At 33.9% G+C, this 14,056-nt stretch overlaps 1 long non-coding RNA gene across 1 annotated transcript; it reads left to right on the top strand.

Annotated features, from left to right (window-relative positions):
- The first annotated feature begins 2,639 nt into the window (after nucleotides 1–2,639).
- Nucleotides 2,640–12,318, top strand: LOC122656934. Its single transcript, XR_006332192.1, has 3 exons — nucleotides 2,640–2,650; nucleotides 6,775–6,780; nucleotides 12,114–12,318. It is a non-coding gene; the product is annotated as an uncharacterized LOC122656934 (long non-coding RNA).
- Nucleotides 12,319–14,056: the final 1,738 nt, after the last annotated feature.

Raw genomic sequence — 14,056 nt, 5'->3', positions numbered from 1 at the left:
GAAATTGTAAATACTTAAATCATCGATGATGATTGGTATTTTAAATCTTGAATGTGCTGTTTTTTCACCAAACATTGTTGCAGATGCAACTCCTGATGTTGCTGTTGCAAGAGCAATTTCATTAATTGATCTTATCGTTGCAAGTAGGGCACAATATACATGTCTTCCCTGTACCTCTTGGACCATCAATGAAGAAAATATCACTCTTATTTGAATTCATCGTGTTTAGAATAATATTGTATGCATTATACTGTTCTACATTCAGTTTCTTTGGTGCTTCATAATCTTCTTGATGAATTTTTATTGCATATTCATTTTCGATTTTTTTTCGATGATTTCTACTTGATTCTTTAAGATTTCCTTTCATGTTTGGCAAATCATATTCTTTGATGTTTTTATCCATAGTTTGTAAGAAAAAATTAATACTTTTCAGTGTTTCAAAAGCATTATATTCTTTTCCCAGATTTCTTTTTTGAAAATCTTCAAACAATGTTTCAAAATTGTCATCCCATAACTTTTTAACATCTCCAGGCTCACAATAAACCAATATTGTAATAAAAAGTTTCTGAATTATTAGCGGCATGTGGAAGAAAGATGCATCTTTTAAACATTCTAAAATTGCATCATTATTTTTAAGAAGACCATGTTTTTAGCAGCTTCTTTATAAGATAGGTATTGTTGTCTATCAACACATAGTAGATTTTCAAATGATGTTGCTTCTTTGACAGTATTCAATAGCAATCTCAAGTAAAATCTTTCTCCTTCTGAAAGATTGGCCGAATTGATACGTCAAATTGTTTTTTTTTATCTTCCTTAGGGTCCAACATTTACCTTGATTGTTCTACACATAATGCTCTGGGAATTCTCTGTAAATATATTTTCTTGCCTTTGAAAAAATTGAATTCATTCTGAAGAACTCAGTTAACATTGTTCTAAATGTATTATCTGATTGAACAACATTTTTCAAATCTTGATTTTTTCAATACCATGTACAACCCATTTTTTTCTTTTATTTCTTTAAAACTTCTTTTCATTTTATAATATATACATTTTTAATTGTGTCTTAGTAAAGACATTGAGCAGTATTTAAACTATAATTCTAACTTAAAATCAATTGTATCATCCAGATCTAGCAATAACACTTTAGAAATATTGTTCATAACATCTTTAGCATTTTTTTCTATCAATTCAAAAGCACTGTCAATTATGATTAAAACATTATATTAACTTTCTCTATAATTCATAGAAGATTTACATGTTATAATTTGAAGTCAAGTAATTTACCTCATTCCCATTAAAGTCTGTAAATTTATTACAAAATAATAGATTAATTCTCTCCATAATCTAATTTATAAATTGCATTACATATAAAAAATAAATACAACACGCTACTGAAAATAGTAAAATTCACAGAGTTATCATAATAATTGTATTCGTAATTGTCACAGATAAATAATGTGATTAGTTAATAGTAGATCACACATATCATGGACATAAACATTAATTAATGTAATAGTGATTAAAATGAGATTATTTTACTCTCTTTCTAATTTTTAGTTTTTAATTTCTAATTAATAATAATTATCTCTTGTTGAATTTATCTGAAAAAACATGAGAAAATTGAGTAGAAAAACGATTGATCCCTTAATTTTTATAAAAGAATAATTAATATAACATTGATGGGGGTTTATTAATGGAAGAAGAATTTAATTTAGCTAAAAACTATAATAATTAATAATTAATAATTAATGAAGGGTATTTTCAAAATTACAACAATTAATTGAGGGAGGGGTTATCGATTGTTCAAGGAATAATAGATAATATTGTAAATTTTTTTTTGGTGAGATAAGATGGGATTATTTTATACATTGTTGAACGAAAAATGAGAATATTTTAATCTCTCTTTATAATTTGTAATTTATAATTAATAATAATTATCTCTTATTGAATTTATCTAAAACAACTTAGAAAATTGAGTAGGAAAACGATTGGTCCATTAATTTTTATAAAAGAATAATTAATGTAACATTGAGGGGGGATCTATTAATGGAGGAAGAATTTAATTTAACTGAAAATTATAACAATTAATAATTAATAATTAATGAAGGGTATTTTCTTGAGCTTATTGATATTGTTGAAGGGTATTTTTGGTATGAAAAGATTTGCCATGACTTTTGAATTTCTACATTTATAATATATATATATATATATATATATATATTATTATAAAAAGTAATTAATGTGTATGTATGTATGTATGTATGTATGTATGCATGTATATATATACATACATACATATATATATATATATATATATATGTATATGTATTATGTATTATATATCTTTTTGTTTTGTAGATATATCTATATACTTTATCAAATAAAAAAAGATATACATATTTATAAGTTATGTGTATGCAAATATAAATAAATAAATAAATATATATATATATATATATATATATATATATATATATATCTTTTCATAATATATTTTTATATTATTATATTAAATAATAATATATTATATTATATGTCGGTCAATGAGGGCCTCAAAATGGAATATTTGGAAATCTAATTAACCTGATTTCAATATCATCAGATACCATTTTCAAAATATATTTTTTCTTGTTTTGTAGATATATCTATAGTTTATCAAAATAAATATAAAAAAAGATATACACATACACACACACACACACAGACAGATATATGTTTATATATTTATATTATATTATATTATATATATAATTTTGTAGTGGCTTTGTTTTGCCTATTAAAGGTCTACCTATTTTGTTTGTAAATGGAGTTGAATTTTGATGAAGGAAAATCATTGTTACTCCATTAAGTAGATACTTGAACAATGATGAGTTCTCCATAAAACCAAGATGAATTTCACCTTCAATCAAGCTGAATTGAAGATTTACATGTAGCCTTAAAGAGTTGCTACAATCAATCTAGAAGTATTGATGCATCTATTTTCTTTGACAACATAGAATAGTTGATTCATTAGGTGGTTTTATCCTTCTTTTATCTCCATCTCTTTATTTCTTCAATTTTTGTTATTTTATCATCATTCTAGATTTTCATTCTATACTGTAACTTCTACTTCATGGGCCATTATCAACTTCTTCGGTCTAGAATTTATGAAAACTTAAAGAATAAAAGCTGTAGATCTCTCTATTATCTTGAATCTACAACTTGAATCACACCAAACCGTGTTGTATGTTAAAAGTTATTTATATTTTACCAAGCTTACGCAAATCTGCCTTCTACTCAGGTTCATTAACCTAGTTGAGTGTGACACCCTATCTCTCTCCTGATCCAAGTTCTAACAACCTATCTTGAGGACTACATAAGAAGTCATTTCATTATATTGGTCTTATATGTGGGTGACATTCTTTTGGCAAACAATGATCTCGGTTTGCTACACGAGACCAAGGAATTCTTGGCACACAATTTTGTATGAAAGACATGAAGTGGCTTTCTATGTTTAGGCATAAAAATCCATGAGATAGGTCAAATAATGCCACAATGCTACCCCATAAGGGTTATACCAATAAAGTTTTGGAGTGGTTTAGTATGAAAAATTCCAAACCAAGTGTAGCCCCCATATTAAAGAAGACAAACTTAGTCTTTAACAATGTCCAATGAATGAATTGGAGTGAAATGAGTGTAGAGTATCCCATATGGGTCAACAGCAGGCAGTTTGATGTACGCTTAGGTCTATAATACATTTTATATTGCCTTTGCAGTGGGAGTATTAGGAAGATTCCAACAAAATCTTGGTATGTTATATTGGATTGCGGCAAAGAAGATGTTCAGCTATCTAAAGGGTACCAAAGATCACATGTTGACTTACAGATGCGTAGAAGATTCATAGCTCATTGGTCAATCAGATACAAACTATATGGGGTGCGGTGATACAAGAAAGTCTAGTTAGGAACACTTCTCTTGCTTGTCGGAGGAGCGGTCTCTTAGAAAATTGTAAATCAACTAAATTAGCTTCCTCCACAATGCAATTAGAAATCGTAGTATACTATGAGGCAATCTCTCAAGCCTCATGGTTGAGGCACTTTGTTGCAGATCTCAAGGTTATTCCTTCTATTGAGAAACCAATACATACATTTTACGAAAATATGACAGTAGTATGATTCTCAAACAACACATGTTCAATGACTCGATTTAGACATATTGAGATCAAATACTTTGTTGTTAAAGAAGCTATTCGAGATCATCAAGTGATTATAGAATATATTAACACCGATGAAATAATTGCAACTAAGAGGCTTTTGCCAAAGGTATTTGTACATCATGTAAGTCAAATGGGATTGTATAATTCATTATGTGAATTAATTGGATGAACATTGCAATGTAAGGTTACGGATTTCATATTAAAGTAATACTTCCATTTTATTTGTCATCTCATAATTATTTTATGCACATATAGTAGGGAATAACAAATGTTTATTAAGTTTAAAGAACAATTAAGGTTTGCACCAAGAGTTAACCATGAGGTTAGTTTATTAAGTTGTCAAACAAAATGTTCATTTTGAAAATGATAATTTATTATGATACATGGAATGAAAAAAGTTAAATATGGAGAACTTGGACAACCATGATCTGTGAGTTTAAGTTTTCATTGTGAACATAAAAGAATCCATATTTGACTCTATATATTTACAAATGGACATATATAGTTTACAAATTTAAATATTACTTGGCATATGGTAATATGGTTTAAATGGGAGAATGTTGGCTGATGTGGACCAAATTACCACATCAGACCATGGTTGCATATATGGACAGGGTGTCTAACTCCCTTAACCATCTAGACCTCTTGATGGTGAGAGGTATTTAAGGCTTGACTGATGCATATCTCTCTAGTTTTTGTTTCCTCTGTATTCCAGTCTACTAATCGAAACTCAGCCACAAACGTTGAACTTGCGTTTCAGGCGAATATTAGGGTTCTACCTCTACCTCGATTGCTCCAAGGACTTCCAGATATAAACAAAGGCAAGGAAAAATAGATTCAAACTACAGAAACAAAGCTTGCTATTGAAGATCGTTGCAAAGAACGATGAACAATACATCAACGAAGCCCCACACGAGGGGGAAAATCTACTAAGCTATTCTAAATTACTCCTACTCCTAGATAAAGATTAAAGGCGAGATTTTGATAATCAGTTTCCCCTGTCCCTTCCTCTTGTCTCGCTTCTTATTTATAGCAGTTGAGCACCTCACGTTTCCTTCTGTGTAGCCCACTCAATCTCTACGTTCGTCGTGTCCACTTCCCAAGGCACACTCTATAGTCCTAACCGTCCACCTGTTGATAACTGCCACTGAGTGCCTGACCCACTCCCAACTTCCTGGGCCTCAACTGTTTCTTTGGGCTGGATCATCATCGACCATCCTGGACCGGCTAGTTCTTGAGCCATTGGGTCTATTCCCGGACCAAACCATTTTGGGGTGTAAACAGTTTTGTAAAAAAAAAAAAAAACTCATTGGAGAACCATCATCCATTTGTGATAAAAGTGAGAGACCAGATAGGACTACTAATCAAATGTGTTCTTCACGTGTTGGATAAAGAGTTACATTATAACAAAATCAAAAACTATTTTACAAGAAAACAAATCTCAAAACGTTAAGCATGAAAAATATGAGACAAAACTTGGGATATAATGGAGGTAAGTTCATTGAAGGAACAAGCAAAGGTGGACTGCGTATGGAGCTCTATCAATTTTGAGATCCAAACTAGAAATAATCACTTTCACTCCTTTGATTTGGATTGTGCTAAGAATCATCATATTGTCTCTAGTTGGGGTCTTCAGATTAGGCTTATTTAAGTAACCTTTGTCCCCCGCATTTGGGGGGTTTTTTCTCCTTTTTTGAATGGAATTTTATTTTCCATAATCCCAATTAGACCTCAAAATTATATTCTTGGAACTGAGGAGGGGTGTACAGTGGTCAACATTTGAGCCCCATAAGAACAGATAACAAAGGATAATTAATTTCTTCATTCTTTCATTTTTCATTCTCATTTACTTATAGAGAGTGCCACATCTGAGAAGGCATGGATGTGATTGATACCCATTTAACTAGTAAAAGTGATACTAGTGTGACAATATAATTAATAACAGTTAAAGTTTTGGGAGAGAAAGAGAGAGAGAGTGGCTGATGAGATCAGCATTGCGATAGTGTGAAATATAATTAAAACAGTTGAGGTTTTGGGGCGGTTGGTTATATGTAAAAAATACGCTTATGATTCTCTGAAAGTGAAGGATAATGAAAGGTAAAACCCAAACAACTCGCCAATAAAATTTTAAATATTTTCTTATTTTATTTTATTTATACCTGGTAAAAAGTTCAAAATCTAAAATATTATTGTGCTTATTTCATTTAGAGTTTTAAATTGTTGGCTGAGAACCAGACCAACTGGTGAACCGGGTTTGACCAGACAAAACAAACATAGGGGGTCGATCGATCGGGCTTTTGGTTGGGCCTCACCATTTTTTCCCCTTGGTACTGTGACGGCTTGAATAAGTAGTTGGGCCTACATATGGCAGGCATGATCCCATTGATCCCATTTATAAACGGTCGATTGGGTATCGGTCTTTAATTGTACTATCAATAATTGAGCTAAATAGGCCTAAAACAGGCTCTAAACGGCCTTTAAATGGATTTTAAATGTGTCGGGTTGAGTAAAAGGGCTCTCTAAATGGGCTTTAAACGTGTCGAGCTGAGTCGAGCTCTTAATTGCTTGGTACCGGTCAGATGACCGTCGGACTAGACCTCTGCAACACAAATGACTGCATTGTATTTGGTCTGGACTTGAGCCGGCACGTTTAACAAATAAGGCCGGGCTGGTTTCAGGTTTTCCCAGTTGGGTTTGGTCCGTCCATCTGTTAAATGTGCCGGGCCAATTTTGGGGTTTCCCATCCGGGTTTGGTCGGGCCGGTGTGGACCCGGAATTGACACCCCTACACACACTGTCTGATTAAATTAAAAACTGCATCTTATGCTCCTTGTCATCATGTTAAAACCATTAGAAACTTTGACAACCCCTCCCATGGTTCATACCATAGCTTAAAATATCTGAACTTGGACCAGACAACTGAAGGAGCCAGTTCTGGTTTGAACACCAGAAAGCCAAAAGGAAACATACTTGCGTAGGGTCCCCCTCCCCCACACAGCTGATGTCCATTATCCAAAATAGTTAATGTCACCTTTCTCTACTTCCCTGGCTGTTTTCCCTTTTATATGATAGAATCTACAGAGCACCACCTCACTAACCACTAACTCAAACCCTACTTTTCTGAAGTCAGGTGACCTTATAAATTAAAAATTATTCCATAATTTAGTATTACTTTAATCTGATTTTAGACCAACATTCTTCAACTTTATTTTTATTTTATGGAAAAAGAATTCTTCACATATCCCTTAGTGGGATTGACAGGTTAAATGCACTATTATCTAATTCAATCATCTGAGCACTTACTAAAGAATAAAGACCATTAAAAGGGTTGTTCAATATGGGCAACAAAATTTTGTAAAAAGCTCTAGCTAGCATGTTTGAAAATAATTGTACTTAAAATCCTTAATTAACATCTTGTGCAAGCTCCAATGGATATAAACATGCGCTTTCCATAAAATATATTTTTGGGCAGTACCCATCTATTTTGGGAATTCGAGCTTGCTTAATCCTTAAAAAGTGCACCAGTGAGTAATTAGGAATCTATGGGTGTAACAGAAATGGTGGTTTTATAATCTCACATCAATCCAAGTAGAGCCAAGACCTTTTTTATTATCCACATCACTACTCTTTTGGACAAAGTAGAAATTGTTATAGTCCAATTATATGATATCCACAATCCTTTGTAGAGAACATGAGAAGGCCTTGCTCATGTCCATATGAGGCAGAGATTGTGAAGTTCATAAATTATGATCATACTTCAAAATCTCATCGAAATTTTGGATATTTTGGTCAGGTCGAAACGAGATGTTATGTCAAAATGAAAAAAATGCAATATCTCAGAAAAATTTCAGAAATTTCGGTCTAAAAAATGCACTGTGTCGTCGAAACTTCAGTTATTTCGATCATTTCATTTTGATATTTTAATTATTTCGGCATTTTACATTTAGAAATGGTTAAGCAAAATTCATAAAAAAAATATAATATTTCGACGAAATTTCAGTATCTCAGAAATTTTGATCTAATCGAAATGATCTTTAGAAACGAGATTCAATACTATGACTATGACAGACAGGGTGACCAATCTCTAAGCTACATTGCAAGGAAATGTGGATGAGCAAATACATTCAAAACTTTGGAAACCTCATTCAATGATGGATGAAAAAGTATGGATAATCTTTACCTATAGGTTTCAAAGATGTGAGAAGCATCTTTGAAGACTCCAATCTCTCTCATAGAAAGTGGCCTTGGAAAAGAATAGGAGGCCATTCTAGAAGTGGTTCAAGTAGAATGACCCACAACCAAATCACAACAATGATGAGGTTCTCTCCTCAGTCCCACCATCTGACCATACACCTTGCACAATGAGAAGAAGAAAGAAACAAAAGCACAAAGCAAAGAGAAAAAGAAATAATCCAGTTAACCCCACAACACCTCTTTCTTGTTTTGAGCTCCACAACTTTAGTAGGGCTTTCAATCTCGCGCCATGGTTTAAGGAACACCATAATCAGTTTGGGAAAAAAAAAAAAACATAAGATGAAAGAAATATTCAATTCAACTTCAATTTTTTGAAATGAAAAAAAAATCTGGGGTCTAATTGAATAAGATGACCTATTCTTAATTCAAAATCAACCAAAAACCAAACTGAAATCCCTATGTGCTTTGCAGATGCTGCCTTAAAAGGTATTATGTGAGGTGAAGTACATTTTATATCTTCTAGGTAAGGTATATATGGGGAAGAGTTCTTTATGAGGGAGCATAGCCTTTGCGTTTGCACAGGGTCAATGGGAGCACGAGCGGAAGCATCAGATAGGCGGCCGTTTTCGCATTTCATGGGGTCAGGGTGGTTATTTCACCCCCTCTATGTCTGGGCTTGGGTGGTATTCCCCCGCAAGAAACATGTCTCGCGGTTGGTAAGGAAAGTAAAATTTCTTTAGATAAGATATTAACTCCCGAAAGCTAAGGAACTGCCTTAAATTTTGGGAATTCAATGGTTAGAACTACCTAGTAAATCATAGGTTGAACAGATCATTAAGGCTCCTGGTTGCAAGGGAAAATAAAAGAAGGGGGGGTGAAATTAAATCAAAATTAAAATAAAAAAAATTGTGTAATTATTACCTAACATGATTGTATAACTAATTCCAAATCTAGTTTTTAAATTTTACTATATTTGGAAACCAAATTCGTTGAATTAATTTAAAAAGTTTGATTATCATATTTAATAAGAGTATAAGATAGTTAAACAATCATGATTACAAATATTTTTACTTTTTAAAAATTGATTTAACTTTCCTTTTACTCATCTTCAGCCATGAGTTTTCACGTTAATAAATAAAATGCTATTACCAAAAAAAAAAAAAAAAAGTAAAATATACCATGGGCATCTTCATTCATGTCTTTTTTTGTTTTGTTTTGTTTTGTTTGTTTTCTTTTCAATGGAAGCATCACATGATGTTTATTGATGGAATTGATCTCCATATATGACATAAATACAAGAATTTTTTTTTTTTGGAAAATTATATCATGATTTCCAACATGTATTAAGACAGGAATTTGTCTGAATCTCCGTGCAACATTTGTGACAAGGACACATAGTATGAGAACCATGAACCCCAAAATCTGATTTCAAGAGTGTTCATCTCTACCAGTGATTCATGTCCACTCCTTCCAGTAAAAAACAAATAAAAGGTTCTTATCTTCCTTTTGGTCCTCTTGAATAATAGTTGAAGAGTTAGGTTGCAGCTAAATATGATGCAATATGATAGCAAAGAGGATAGAGGAGTTCCTTGGTCAAGATTGTTATTGGTGAAGCCTGATCTCAATCCAGAAACTGTTGCCGTGATTCTTTGGCCGACCGTTTAGCTTTCGAAACGTATCAGAATGACCAAATATTATTAGTTATCTCTTTGAGAGAGGTGTGAGTGAGAGTTTGTATTTGCTTCACAGAAATAGTAGATTCGTTCTATCACTCGGCAGTGGATATAGCCTTTCTTCTTGGGGGTGAATCACGTAAATCTTGTCTTGTCGGTGTGTGATTTCTCTTTCCCTTTGCATTTCTTCTGTAAAATCGTCATTCTGCTGTGTTGTTTTTTTAACAAAGATTTGGTGGGAAGGGGGGGGGGGGGGGAGATGATGGTATATGGTGTTGTTAATGAAATAGCCTCATAAAAATGATAGTTGATGGGATGTGAAACCTACTCTAAGTGTTACCTACCACATCTTCTTGTTAACAGTAACAGTTAAAACCCCAAGTCAATAGAGAAATACAGTGAAGAGAAGGTGAACTTGGTGAATATGACATTCTGTAAGGGTTACTTCTGTCATCTCTCCTAAAATTAATGTTCCAAAATTAGTGGTTACAAGATAATGGGTTTCAATTTTCAAACTAATAATGGGTCCCACACCCAGCTCATATCTCTGCATTCCCTCTCCCCCACATTGTACTTTTTTTCTTATAAAAGAGAGATGTAAAAAAGAGAAGGTGAAATGGAGATAATGGGTCTCCCAGCAAACTCTCTCACTCATAAGTAATTAAAGAGAGCCACAAGCTTTCTCTACTCCCCTGGAGAGTTTAAAGCTGCGGCATGGCAAGGTGTGTGATGTGCAAGATGGAGAAGCAGGGCACGTGCATTACTATCTAACACCATTAAAAATGTTGCCTTCTAGGGCTAGTTAGTTATCCAAGTTAGATAGTTCTTCATGTGCCTTCCGTCTCCATCATGCCCACTTAACCTTCTCTGGTTGATTCTGCGGAACTGTAAATGCGGAATCCTCCGCTCACTCCGGTGTGTCTCCGGCCATTTGCAGGTAAGTTAATGTTCTTGATTTTCAGTCAGCCTTACCTCTCCATATCTCACTTTTGAGTAATTCTTAGCCTTTCAGTATGACAACTCTGCAATGGGGCCTAGCTCTAAAATTCTGATTAAAATATCTCAATCATGTAGGTTTTTTTGGGTAACATCTCAATCATGTAGTGGAGAGAGTTTAAAAATGCATCTACTGGTCCGGCATGAAGATGCCATCAATCCATGTGGAAGGATAATAACTTTTAGAAATTAAATCTATTCAAAATCTAGGAAGAGATACTGTGTGAGTTTGTAGTCAATTCGACTCCTCTACTTCCGCCTGCCCGGTACTGCCATGCACCCCCACACACAAGCGTGGTGGAAAGTACCGTCTTACCCCCGGCTCGGGCGACGACTCTACTTCTACCGCGCTTGTGTGTGGAGGTGCACGGCAGTACCAGATAGGCGGAATTAGAGGAGTCGGATCCGTAGAGGGAGAGAGAGAGAGAGAGAGAGAGAGAATCACGTATATGTTCTGCAATATCTCTTTTCTACTGATCCAGTTTTTCCATATGAATTGAGGGCATTAAAGTTATGGATGGATTAGACATCGAAACAGTTAAGTAGCACTATTGCAATCTGTTGATTGCGGGTTGAAAACTTGGAAACAACTGTTATTGGTGAAGTTTGGAAACAACTGTTATTGGTGAAGTCTGATCCCAGTCCAGATTCTTTGGCAGGTCGTTTTGTCGAGATCGTCGATTTGATATGTATTAGGTTCAGGTCTGAACCAAATTGGGTGAGTCTCTAGGGGCAGTTTTGTACTTTTTGGGTTAGGATTTTCTTATATATTGTAGTTATCTCTTTGAGAGATGTGAGAGTGAGGGTTTGTATTTCCTTCACAGAAATAGTAGATTTGTTCTATCGCTGAGCAATGGATGTAACTTTATTTCTTGGGGGTGAACCTTGTAAATCTTGTCTTCTATATGTGATTTATCTTTCTGTTTATATTTCTTCTGCAAAATCGTCATTCTGCTGGTTTGGTTTTCTAACAACAATCTCTCCTCCGAAGTAGGGGGTAAGACTACCCCTGGCGCACTGGAACGCTCTTTATGGACTAGATATCAAAACATTAGAGTTTGATCCATCTATTTGTTTTTCGTATTACCTTTTTGTGATTGTTACGTTTACCATTACTTATTTTGATGATTTTTTAATTGCACCACTGGAGAGATATTATTGGAAAGGACTCAAAATTTCCTTCCATCAGATTGGTTAGGTACAACATTACTGATGAAGAAAAGAGTAGTTAGAATTGATAGTTGCAACCAGTGCGATCTGATAGTAGTATGAAGCAAGTTGAGTTGCTTTAGGAGGTTAGAGTTGCTTATCATTGTAATAGAAGCTAAGAAGACAAAGTTTGAGCTTGGAAGATCGCAATGTGAGCTTGTTGCATTCTCTTTTTGAGATGATTCAGTTTTGATTATCCAAACAGTCCTTGAGTTGATGTTTTGTTCTCTTTGTTTGTTCGGGCCTAATGCCTCTTAGTGGTATCTTTATCTTGTAATATTTCTTTTTAAGTCTATTATATATATGGGAAAGAAAACCTGGGGGCATGTGGTGCATTGCCTCTGTGCCTAGACACAAGGATGCACGAAATGACCATTGCATCCCATGAAAAGGTGGAAAATCCCAAAGGTGCAACGGTCATTTTGCGTGCCCTTGTGGCTGAGTGCAAGGACAGCGCATTGCACGTGCCTAGATAGCTTTCTTTCTCCCTTTATTTATTTATTCACTCTAAAGAAATAAAGTTTGAACTTTTTTTTTTATTGGTAAATAAGTTTGAACTTGGTAAGGCTTGAACTTGGATTGAAGTTTCAATGGCTACTAGCTAGGGGTAGAGGTGGCCAGTCATCCCAGTGGTTCTTGGGCCTGTATGAAATTCTGAATCAATGACTGAGATCTAGATATACAATCGGAGTGGTCCAGGTTAACATTCCCTTATTATCTATGTCAGTATTATACTACTAACATTTGTAGATTATAAAAATGTAACATTGTAGGTTTTTAGTTATGGGAGTGTCCGCATGACATCTATAAAAATGTATTTAAAACTTGACACTTTTTAATTGCTCCTTATCTTATTCTTAAAAGTTCTTTGAGATAGAGGTATAAAAAGGTTTTCAAAAATAATTTGAAAGTGATATGTCATTATCAAAAGTTGTCTTTGTCATACACAATTTTCAAGTACGCATAAGGAGAAATGATATTATTTCCCTTCATTGGAAAAAAATGTGTCATATAAAAAGGGCAAAAAAAATTATAAAGTTACAACTTATTTGAGTTAATAAATAAATAAATATGTTAAGCAAGAGGGCCGGGAAGGAGGAAATCGGAACCAGAAAGATTCCTACGACAAACCTAAGCCCCCCAATGAACGAAATAGACCTTTCTCTATTGTATAAGCACTGGCCGTCATCCGTAAACAACGCTCAGGTTAGGACGAGTGAAGAAAACCCCTATCCAGCAAAGAAAGCAAGCAAGTCCTTAAGTGTCAATAAGATAATTCTTTTAGTTATAGATAGAAGTACAGGAACAAAAGGATACCGACATGCTACCCTCTTTAATTAGTTCACCATTAATTTGAATGTATATTTTTTTCAATAGCCATTTCAATCTAGTGTCTGTAATGAAATATTGATATATTGATAAAGGTTATATGTTTGTATATACTATATATTATAGCTTAAAATGAATTATTATGGCTTAAACATGTAATGTAAAGTATTTTATGCTTGAGTCCCCCTACACCATCCTTCTAAATTTATTTCTATTTTTTTTTTTACATGTACCTAGATGAAAAATTTTGTAATCCATATCATTTTGTTTTGGAGGCTGAAACTGAAATCTTTGTCAAAAGTTCAGAAACCGCGCGAAATGTAATTAATACTAACCACAAATTCTTGGATCCGGCTCCTCTCCAAGGAACCCAATGCTTAGGGAGTGTCGAGGGGGTATCCAAGGGCTGGGTTGTGCCGCCCACATCCCGGTGCATGCCCAGTCAATCATCGGAATGTGT

Source organism: Telopea speciosissima, chromosome 3, assembly GCF_018873765.1.
Source record: "Telopea speciosissima isolate NSW1024214 ecotype Mountain lineage chromosome 3, Tspe_v1, whole genome shotgun sequence".
Lineage (NCBI taxonomy): Eukaryota > Viridiplantae > Streptophyta > Magnoliopsida > Proteales > Proteaceae > Telopea > Telopea speciosissima.
This window is presented reverse-complemented; position numbering and strand designations above follow the sequence as displayed.